A 12,331-nucleotide genomic window follows, 5' to 3' on the forward strand; every position below is an offset into this window, starting at 1 on the left:
TCGCCCTAGGACTCCACCATGACAATGGGATAAAATTAGCCACACTTGCCAAAGACCTGATACCCATTACAGATTTCGGCAGTTTCTGAACTCTTAATTCTTTCTGAAGTATACTGCATTTGATATATTTAGTGTGTTTACAGGATATCTAGGCATTTTATTTGAAAAGTGTAATAAGTGTTTGCAATATGTGACTTAAATAATTTATGTTTTCACAAGACAGAAGTTTTTTTACACACCTAAAACATAAAGTCCTTTTATTTTTACTAAGTCCTGGGATCCACTAAGAGGTCACAATCCTATACAACATCCTTCTTCATGCCTACAAATCATGAAAAAGATCTGGCCTTGCATTGGTCTGAAGAGTCCCACGCTCCTACTCTTTATGGTTAACAACAGGAGACCCTTTTATTACGATTGACAAAAATATATATAAAAAATATCAAATAACATTGTTCGGACAAAGATGTGATGTACCATACCTTTGGTAATTTCAATGGCTGGTGAAAGAGAATGGATTGAGCTTCCTTGTTTGCCATTAATTCATTCTTTCAACAAGTGTTTATTATGTTTATACAATGTCTCAGGAATTATGAAACTCTCTCAAAAGCTAAATCATGTATTGTTTAGGAATATACATATACATGTGATTAAATGGATTTTAAAACCCACAAAATTCAGAATAGTACCGCCTCCAGGGGAGATAAAGAGATGGGAAGGGTGAGGAATATACAGGTAGTCCCCAAGGGTATGGGTGTGCTGGAGTTCTGGAATAGGTGGTGGGTCCTCAGGTGTGTGTATATACATATATATATATGTATATATATGTGTATATATATGTGTATATATATATATATACATATGTATATATATATATACATATATATATATATACACACACATACATATATATATATATATGCTTTACTTATGTTCTTTTGCTGTATCAAATACTCATTTTTAAAAAGAATAACCAATTCTTATTTTAAGGAGCTTATAGTCTTGTATAGTCTCCAGAGCTTGACTGTTTCTCATATCTTACACCATAACCATAGCCTCTCTCAACCCCGCCACCCCATATTTAAAAGTCTGTCACCATTTTTTAGGGGGAAAAAAAACTACAAGAACCCACATTTTAAAAACCCTAAATTAAAAAGCATCATAAATTCATATGTGCTTCCCTATCCTGAGTTCAAAGGCCCCAAATCATCACTGTCTAATGAGAAAAGCAATAATGCATTTTTTTGTTTCTTACCTGTTTCCTGCTACTGGAGCTCAAGGCAGGGTCAGCCCCTGACATACCTTGTGTTTAACATAGTGTTAAATAGTTGAAAGACAGGTTTGTACACCAAGTTCTACCCTTAGCTCAGGGTGTGAACTTATGTAAGTAATTAAATATTCTGTGGGTTTTTAAAAAACTTTATCGCTGTCAAAATGCCCATATATATAACCTATCTCCCTGGGTCTATCAAATATAATTACAAATATGAAAGCATTTTGAAAAGTTAAGTGGTTTATTGAAGTTGAATACTATTATAAGTATTCTTATTACAAATATATGAATTTAATAAACATTTATAAAGAAATGTGTTGCCTGTAATTCAACACAAATAAAAAGATAAAAAGAGCATAGTGGGGCCAAAAGAAGGTAGATTTACAATCAGAGAAGCTTTGGTTCAAACCGTGGCTGTGTTTATTATTAGCTGTGTCATCTTTATCAAGTACATTTATTCTTTTGAACCTCTATTTCTCCACCTGTAAAGTGGGATAATAACACTAGCCTTATGGGGGGGGGGGCACCTTGGTGGCTCAGCCAGTTAAGCATCTGAGTCTTGAATTCAGCTCAGGTCATGATCTCATGGTTCCTGAGACCGAGCACCAAGTTCGGCTCTGCATGGACAGCACGAGCCTGCTTGGGATTCTCTGTCTCCCTCTCTCTCTGCCCCTCCCCTTCTTGTGCTCACTCCTCTCTCTCAAAATAAATAAATAAACTTAAAAAAAATAATAGCCTTAAGGGATTGTTGAAAAGATTATCTAAAATATAACAGTAAATCCTACTACTCATCCAGTGGAAACGGAAACTGGTACAGCATCTGAAGAGAGATACATGGCAACATCCACCTCATCAAGTTGACATAGCCTTTGAACAAGCACTCCTAATTCAACAAGCCTATCTCACAGTCTCACACAACTATGAAATGACAATACATGCAGGGGCGCTTATTATAGGATTATAACAGAGGTCTAGGAATCATCTAAATACACAAGAATAAAACCCATCCATACAATAGGAACTTATAAAACTATTAAAAAACCTGAGGAAGTTCTTTGTATATTTATATGGAATGACCGTCAGGAGAACTTGCTCAGGGAAAACCAAGTCACAAAGGGAAAAGTAGGTAATATACCACAATCTGTGCTTTTTTTAAAAAAATAGAAAAAATATAAGCTTAGTATGCATGAAATATTTCTCTGAGGACACACAAGGATGGTATCACTTTGAGGAGGGAGGAGAGAGGTTGGAGGCACCCTGTGTACCCTTCTTGACCTTTCAAATTTGGAACCAACAAGTTTACCACCTATATGATAAAGTTGAATGGATATATGGATGGATGGATGGATGAATCACAATATCTGGCATAAAGTAAGTGCTCAAAAACTCTTAGCTTTCACTCCCCACTCCTCTCCACCTAAATTATTTTAAAACTAAATGTATAAATTTTAACCCTTTACTAATTTTCCCTCCAATAATTGCACATATTCAATTATTTAAATAAAACAGTAAATCTGTCAGTTTAAAAAAATCCATATTTGCCTATGGCATCAGTTGCAGAAAATGAAATAGAACTCTATCTTTCGGCAGATTCTGACTCTTTGGCAAAAAGAAAAAAAGCAAAACAAAAGCCCATTTCAAACCCAACGCAAACTCAAGGACATTGGCAATGAGAGAACAAGCTCAAACATCTCTGTACCTCCCTCCCCAAAGGGAACAAGATGAACTCTCTTCCTGCAGCGCCTGAGCCACGTCATCATGTGAATTCAGCCTCCTTTCCCACCTGACCTTTACAGCCACTTTCCAGCAGCAGAATGAAATTTCCTGATTGAAGCGCCAATGAAGAAGGAAATGTTCCAGGAAAGGGAAGAGGCCAACAGAGCTACAAACTCAATAACGCAAGTAGTTGGGAGGACAGACAAAGTAATTTGACTTTATTAACTTTTCCATTCTTCTATGATTAAAGTGATCTCCCTTTACCTACAACCTACTATCCTTCTGCTCTCTATTTCTAGGACCATTTTTAGAATGCTTTTGGAGTCCTAAGATACTAAAACAGGCTGGAGTTCGGTTGGTATTTCCTATTTCAGTTCTCAGACTCCCTGCCTTTTCAGTACCTTCCCTTTCTTCTGACTTCATTTACTATATCCATCATGCTTTTGCAGCTCATTATGTGTTTAATCTTGAAAACATGCTTAAGGATATAGAACTGTACATGATATAGGACACTGAAAAGGTAAATAATAACCCCAGACAAGAACGTTGAAAGTAAAACAGTGCATCCTGCCATAAAAGTCAAATGCATGAGAACAGTAGATGCTATGGGCCCCTAAAGGAGGAAGTTGCTGTGGTCTTAGGGAACTGGAAAGGTTTTATGAAGGAAGAAATACTATTGGGCACCAGAGAACTTGGATAACGGAATGAAGAGGTGAGGACATCCCAGGTGGGAGAAACAGTGTGAGTGGAGGTATGGAGAATGGAAAACCTGAACCACATTAGGCCAGGAGTTGTCAGTTTGGGGCGGTATTTCCCAAAGTGTGTTTACGAAGAAGCACTTTGAAGATCAAAGGGAAAATGAATAATAATCAAGGAGACACAGATTTCCAAAAAAATGGGTTATTTTCCATATGAAGATAGATGTAGATGCCAAATTCTTAGACTTAGGCAGGCTCATTAATTTAAAATGAGAGTTTTGTTTTTCGTTTGGAGCATAAGAACAAATAAGATAAATTTGGGATAATTAAAAACTTGGTTTTTCCACTATCATAATATTTTTATATGCTATTAGTATCATTCCATCTGTGAGAAAAGACTAAAAATAAAGACATCCAGCAATTAGTATTATCAAGGCCACATAATTTCTTTCCTTCCTCAATCTAGTGCCCTCCCTCCTTAAGTTGGTGATTCTTAGTATCATCAAATGTGCATTTACTTTACCCAGATTAGTACAAAGTTTCAGGCTTTCAGTACAAGTCCTTTCTAATTTAATATCTCTCCAAATCCTTTGAAAGACCTGTGCTGTCATTTTGGTTTTTGTTCTAATTATCCACGAATGCTGGATTTATGTTCCTATTTTTCAACAATCTAGCATAGTCTTATAAAATGTAGCCCAGCATATAGCTCCAGAAATAGTCAGACAATGAAGAATTTTCAAACCTAGGGCAGATAAAAACTACAATATTACTCTCCATTCCATGATTTTTTTTTTCATCTCTGTTGTCATCAATTTGTCAAGAGTCCTTCAGTATGAATTCTCAACATAGCAGTAAATTTGTTTCTGTTCTTTCTATCCATACTCATGTCTCTGGGGCAAATGTGAAGGCCAACTTTTGCCTTTATTACTTCAAGGGTGGTTCTGCCCTGAATCACCATGTACCATTGTACTTTCATTTTTTTCCCTCAACAAGAGGAAAAAAATCTATAGCCTCACATAGTTACTCGCTGTTTCTAAGGTATCATAACATGTGAGGTCAACTTCTGTTTTTGAAATACTGGAAATTTTGGAAACATTCACAATTATTAAGATGAAAAGCAAATGTATGGCTAAAATGTAGAGATTTTTTAAAAAGATATTTAATACTTTTAAAGTTTTGTCAAACATCAAGGGGTATCCAGTCGTTTATTCTTTTAACAAATATTTATTGATTCCTTGAATGTGCCAGTCAATATGGACTAGGAGCTGAGGACACAGCACTGAACCAAATACTAGCACTTGTCCTCATGGAAATTATATTCCAAAGAAGAAGCAGGTAATAAATACAAACAACACATGTCATATTGTAAGAAAAACTGACTCAAAAGGTAGAGAGTGCCTGAGGAGAACACAAGGAAGTTCTCTCTCAGGACATAGCATCTGAGCTGAGACTGGGGGATGAGAAAAAGACATTCATGTTATGGGGTTGGATCAGGACAAACTTCCAGGCAGAAGGAACACAAATGCAAAAGCCTGGAGGCTGGAAAAAGTTCCTCAAAGTCAGGAGTTAGAAAGGAGGCCACTGGGGTTAGATTGCTATTTTCACTCATCTCTATAATCACACATATGCCCAGTTCAGAGACATTATTTCTTTTTTTCACTTAATGCACCATTTTAGTTTCATGTTAAGTAACTGACTTCTTCACTGTAATTATGACTGTGTTTTTCTTATGCATTTGGGTCTTTGGAATTCTCTGAATGAATCTGTCTTTAACAATAGAGAAGCCTTCTGAGAGCCAATATATTAAAAAGCATCAGCTACCATTCCAGTGGTCAGGAAGAGTTAATAGACCTCCCAAAATGTCCAGTTCACTGCCAAGAAATCCTGTATACCCTGAGAGAATCTGGCTGGGTATTTGCAGCCAGCTGGTATTGAAAACTAAAACCCATTGTGTAGAACTGGCCAGTATGTTTTAAATATAATACAACTAATCTAGGTTTTAAACGCATACACACATTGAATTAGACTATGCTAATCTTTGCCTTTGAGTGCCCTGGTTTTAATCACATTTCAAACTAACAAAATGTCATGTAAAAATGGAAGGAGCAGGGCTTGATTGTCCCTTTTGAGCTCAGCAGGATCCTGGTGTCTGCTCCATCTGCTTCCTGTAAGCACTGGGCCAATCAGAAATCAGTCAGTCTGAAGATAACAAAATGCTGACTGCTTCCCCAGCCCTGCTCCAGTTCTCTGGCAAGTGGGAGAAGAGCTTCCTTGGCAAGGAATGGGGTAATCATTGAGAGGATGGACTTTGATGCCTGGAAGACTTACGTACAAATTCTAGGCTACCATTCACTGGCATTAAGACCTCAGTTCCTAGGTAACTGACCTGACCTCTCCAAGCTTCACTTTTAGTAACTGTAAAAGAAGTATGATAACTATGCACTTGATTCATTGTGAGAATTAAGTATGAGACTGTGCCACACATTCTTATGTGGCATAATAAAGTCTATGTAGCACACAAATACGTGGCGTAAACTATGTGGCACACAGTAGGTGTTCAACAGTGGCAGATATCATCTTTATTAGTCTTAATAAATTCCATTCTTCGGGTGAGTAGAGAAACACCTCCTAAGCAATTCCCAATCCATAGAGATGTGGCAGGTACTGAAGGCATATAAGATAAGCAACCTACCAAGGCCATCTTGTACCATCAAGATGGTACAAGATCCAATTTATTCCCCTTATCTATGTAGGGACCTCAGTAAGACCATTGACCTAGGGACCCTCACTCTTTTTTTTTTTTAATTTTTTTTAACGTTTATTTATTTTTGAGACAGAGAGAGACAGAGCATGAACGGGGGACGGTCAGAGAGAGGGAGACACAAAATCTGAAACAGGTTCCAGGCTCTGAGCTGTCAGCACAGAGCCCGACAGGGGGCTCGAACTCACGGACCGCGGGGCCCGAACTCACGGACCGTGGGGCTCGAACTCACGGACTCACGGACTCACGGACCCCGTGGGGCTCGAACTCACGGACCGCGAGATCATGACCTGAGCCGAACTCGGCCCCTTAACCAACTGAGCCACCCAGGCGCCCCCTGGGGACCCTCATTCTTAAGGGAGGTGATTCCAACATGATCTATCTACTGTCCTGTGCTTTCTTTCCAAAGGTATTTTGGTCTTTTTTGGATTCCCATGTGGGAAAAAGAGTAACTGGCAGCAACTTCACTTCCCCTACCAATTCTAAGACAGCTCTGTTAAACCTCTGTCCCCTGGGTACTCGGTGACCTCAAAGTTATAGAGAAAAAAAAAAATACCTGCTTCTAATACAATAAAAAAAGCCTAGAATGTCCTGCCAAGAAAACACTACAAACACTTGAAACTTACAAATGATTTCAGGTACTCATCACCTGATGGCGTTATTTGCTGTTTGTAACTTAGTAACAGTCAGCCAATTTTATAAATGCCTCTTACTCTTCCCATCAAAGTAGATTCTGTTAAAATGCCAGATTTTCTACAACAAAATAATACAGGACTTGAAATATTACTTTAAAGCAAGAACAGAGAGAAAAACATTTCCTAGGCATTTTGAACATCCCTCTACTCGATGTACACACCTTCTTGAAGCCTTGATGATAGGCTTCTGCAGGCTAGATCTCAGCAACGGCAACAGTGGGCTCTACCTCTGGATCCAGCTGCCTTAGGCCTGGACATGAGAACAGCAACGGGAAGCCTCGAATAGTTGGCTGTCTTCCAACACCTTGTAACCCCTTGTTGGCCTCTGTCCCAAGGCTTTAGCCCCAGTTTGGTGATGGGTTATTTGAAAGTCACCCTCCAGGATAACTTCTCAACAGAGTGGTCCCTGGGCCAGTGGAAACACTTGAGTTTATGGCAGTGGTGGAGTCACTGCCAGAGATTCTGCCTCTCCCTGACCTCACTTCCGGCCATTCAGCTCCTTACTCCTTCTTGGCTTTCTTTCAGTTCTTCTCATACAACTTGCTCTTCCCTGACTTAATTCTTAGCACATGCAGTCTTTTCTAATTTGAATGCTTTTCCCCAGATCAGCTACACTCTTTGCAGGGCCCACAGCTAAGTTAAAAAAAACAGGCATTCTTATTCAAATTTCATTAAGAATTTCAAGATGGTGACAGCAGAGCTTTACATTAAGTATGGGACCCTTCTAAGCATGGGGACCTAAGCAAATGCATAGGACTTACACTCACAAAAACTGGTCCCGTGTTTCTTCTGCTCTTTACATAGTTGGCTCATCATCACTGATGTCATTATTTCTAGTTATTCTTTCTCAGTTTTTTTTTTTTTCTTTAGAGCATTTGTCACAATTTTAGATGTTAAATAATTAGCTTACTTTTTTTGGGTTTAGCTCCTGCCCACCCAACCCATTTTAGGCTGTAAGCTGCATAAGGGCAGAGGTGCTATTCAGTCTTAGTCACATGGATCTCCAGTGCCTGGAATATGTCTGGCATAGTAGACACTTAATGAATATATCCTGCATAGATGGATTAATTTATGCGTTGTTGGGTTTTTGTTGTTGTTGTTTTGCTTTAAGCTTCAAATTCTTTTAATAATTGAAATCTTCAGTGCATGAAATAGCTTTCGACTTGTCAGAGAGAAAGCAAGAACCTGTAAGAGTAATTGTGCCTGAGTTGAGTTAGTGTCATAGAGTTCTCTTCTCATCTGAGAAATGGTCTCTTATTTCCCCAGAGATAGCTTGCTTTCTAGTATGACGTCATTGCTTTTATGATTTCTGATCTACCCAAATTTCCAGATTTTTCTTGTATAAAGAAAACATCCCAGTCATTCTATGAGGTGTATTTAGAAAAGTAAGAGATGGATATTATGATGTCTCTGTGGGAGAAGTGAATGAGGAATTATTCTGACACCAACTGGTGTGCTGTGGACTGGGGTACAATTCTGACAGTAACCACCCAGAATTAGCACAGATCCCACAGATTAAAGAGCCCAGTACCCAAAAAGACACTTCAAATACCAGCTGTAAGTGGAGTCCCCAGGCCACCCACACTTTTGACCAAGTGAGATGGTCGTGAGTTCTCTGTGGGAGAGAAGGACAGGCCTCTCAAGCAGTGGCTTGAGAGAGTAAAGAAAGAAAACTGGCATGGGTTTTTATTGCAGTTAGGGGATTGAATCTCCTGTAAATGTCAAAGGAGGAAACACAGGACTTTCTTCTCAACTAGTGCAGATGTAGGGCGCAATGGGAAGGGGGAAGGTGACACTTAAAAGTGGTTGGCAGTCAAACATCAAAATATGGAGTCAGATTTGTCATTACACACACTAAAGTAGACAGAATGTTCTCTGCGTCCCCATTGACACATCACATAGTTTCAAAATTTGTCATGCAATTTCTTGTTTCTTCTAAACTTCTTCCCACTTCCCCACCCCCATCAGATTATTTTGAGGTAAATCCTAAGAATCAGACCATTTTACTTATAAATATTTCACTATGAAGTAAAAAATACAGACTTTCCTTTAAAATTATACCTAGAATTCCATCATTAAACCCAAACAAATTGACAATAATTCCTTAACATTATCAAATATTCATTCTGTGTTCATATTTCCACAACTAGCCTATATTTTTTTAAGTTTATTTTATCAGAATTTGAATCCAAAGAACATAATTACGTTTAGTTAATATGACTCTTAAGTCTTTAATTTAGGTTCCTACTATATCTAATTATTTTTTTCCTTGCAAATTTGTTGCTAAAGAAACTAGGTTGTCTTATGGTCTTCTGTCTCTTTTAAACTGATAGTAATATCTAGAAGCTTGATCACATTCAAGTTTAATTTTTTTTTTCCTTTTTTGCAAGCCACTTTTCTGAGGTTGCTATAAACTTCTACAAGGAAGTACATGATATCCAAATGCCTTTTTTAAGTGATGCTAAGAACCACTGATGGTTGGTTCACAGATCCATTAATTCATTAAGGGCTGTAAAATGATGAATTCTTAATTCTATCATTTATTTTGCTTACTTAAAATACTTATGTAAGAAGGAACTTCTCTTTGCCAACCACTTGGTTACTTGTGGTATGGTTCTATAGGAAAATTAGAAGAACTGCTTGAGTTTTTCCCTATATTTATCATTATTTATAATGAGTTGGTGACCTTGTGTCCTCAAAAGGCAATCTCTGAGTCTGTTGGAAGATTCATTAATTAATGGTTTTGAATATATGGGTTTGAATATGTTTGCTTTTATTATTCTCATTATCAAATTTTACAACCTTAAACTAGTGAGAATCAGTTCAAGTTGGTTTTTGAGTTCATTTGACATGATCCCAGTGGTCTTTGATAACTCTCTTATTTGTTGTGACAAAGCAAATCTTCAATGTTTCCTTGGACTGGACATTTCTGTAAGACATTCTCGTGCCTTTAGTTGGAAATGGTATTTAGAGATCAGTATCTGAAAGCTAAAATTACTTGTAGCTATTGGGTTGATATTATAGAATTGTTTACGTTTCTATTTTTGTATTTCCATTCTTATTTCAGATTGATTTTTTAAATTCTGCTCCCACTCACTAATTTGGTAGTTTTACAGTATTTTAATGTTCTTAAGGTGGTTATACCAGAGGTTGCAACAATCATCTTTAACTTACGTAAGTTTAACTTAAAAGAATATTTTATCTCCTTTCAGATAATGAAAGGTTTTGATCCCATTCACTTCTTCTGTAAAAATATATACTATTGTTGTCTTATATAACTTTAAAGTATATGTATTTTGTTTATATGTTTATATAGTATTATTGTTTCATACTATCAATACTCATTTAGATTTACCTTTTTCAGTGCTTGTCATTTCTGCCTGCACCTTTAAGCTTTCATCTGGGATGTTTTTCTACCTGAAAACCTAGTATTTCCTTTAGTGCAGATCTTCTGGTTATGAATTCTGCCAGTTTTTATTTGTCTGAAAAAGCATTTATTTTATCTTCATTTTCTTTAGGCTGGAAATTATTTTATTTCAGTAATTTGGAAAATACTGCCCAACTGTGTTCTAGAGTCAATTGTTTTTCTAAACTTTGTCTTTTTACTCTGCTTACTTTTTTTTGTTTTGTTTGCAGTTTCAAGTTTTTATTTAAATTCCAATTACTTAATATATAGTACAATATTAATTTCAGGAGTAGAATTTAGTGATTCATTACTTACATATAACACCCAGTGCTCATCACAAGTGCCCTCCTTAATCCCCGTCACCTATTTAACCCATCGCCCCAAGAACCACCACCCCCTTAGCAACTCTCAGTTTGTTCTCAGCTAAGGGTCTGTTTTATGGTTTGCCTCTTTTTCCCCCATGTTCATCTGTTTTGTTTCTTAAATTCCAAATATGGATGAATATGCCATCATCTGTTGTTTCCTGTGTTGTTAATTTTAACTATTCTGACAGATGTGAGGTGATATCTTATTGTAGTTTTGATTTGTATTTCCCTCCTGATGAGTGATGTTAAGCATATTCTCATGTACCTGTTAGCCATCTGTATGTCTTCTTTGAAAAAATGTCTATTCATGTCTTCTGCCATTTCTTGACTGGATTATTTGTTTTTTGGGTGTTGAGTTTGGCAAGATCTTTATAGATTTTGGATACTAACCCTTTCTCTGATATGTCATTTGCAAGTATCTTCTCCCATTCCATAAGTTGCCTTTTAGTTTTGCTAATTGTTTCCTTTGCTGTGCAGGAGGTTTTTATCTTGATGAGGTCGCAGTAGTTCATTTTTGCTTTTGTTTCCCTTGCCTCTAGAGAGGTGTCTGGTAAGAAGTTGCTACAGCCAAAGTCAAAGAGGTTGCTGCCTGTGATCTCCTACAGAATTTTGATGGTTTCCTGTCTCACAGTTAGGTCTCTCATCCATTTTGAGTTTATTTTTGTGTATGGTGTAGGAAAGTGATCCAGTTTCATTCTTCTGCATGTCACCATCCAGTTTTCCCAATACCATTTGTTGAAAAGACCATCTTTTTTCAATTGGATTTTCTATACTGCTTTGTAAAACATTAGTTGGCCATATACTTGTGGGTCCATTTCTGGGTTTTGCATTCTGTTACATTGATCTATGTGTCCATTTTTGTGCTAGTACCATACTGTCTTGACGACTACAGCTTTGCAACATAGCTTGAAGTCTGAAGTCTGGAATTACAATGTCTTCAGCCTTGCTTTTCTTTTCCAAGATTGCTTTGGCTATTCAGGGACTTCTGTGGAACCATACAAATTTTAGGATTTTTGGTTCTAGTTCTGTGAAAACTGCTGGTGGTATTTTGATAGGGATTGTATTAAATCTGCAGATTGCTTTGGGTAGCACAAACATTTTAACAATATTTGTTCTTCCAATCCATGAGCATGGAAGATTTTTCCATTTCTTAGCATCATCTTCAATTTCTTCCATAAGTGTTCTATAGTTTTTCAGAGTACAGATTTTTACCTCTTTGGTTAGGTTTGTTCCTAGCTTTCTTATGGATTTTGATGCAATTGTAAATGGGATCGACTCCCTGATTTCTCTTTCTGCTGCTTCATTATTAATGTATAGAAATGCAACAGACTTCTGCATGTTGATTTTTTATCCTGTGATTTTACTGAATTCATGTATCAGTTCCAGCAATTTTTTGGTGGAATCGTTCTGGTTCTCT

At 37.1% G+C, this 12,331-nt stretch overlaps 1 long non-coding RNA gene across 1 annotated transcript in view; it reads left to right on the forward strand.

Moving 5' to 3' along the window:
* The first annotated feature begins 2,926 nt into the window (after positions 1-2,926).
* The window catches only part of LOC109492952, a 28,482-nt gene continuing 19,077 nt past the window's right edge, over positions 2,927-12,331 (forward strand). The window contains exon 1 of the long non-coding RNA XR_002146967.3: positions 2,927-3,196. This is a non-coding gene — a long non-coding RNA (uncharacterized LOC109492952). The remainder of the gene's footprint in view (positions 3,197-12,331) is intronic.

This window comes from Felis catus, chromosome A1 (genome assembly GCF_018350175.1).
Source record: "Felis catus isolate Fca126 chromosome A1, F.catus_Fca126_mat1.0, whole genome shotgun sequence".
Lineage (NCBI taxonomy): Eukaryota > Metazoa > Chordata > Mammalia > Carnivora > Felidae > Felis > Felis catus.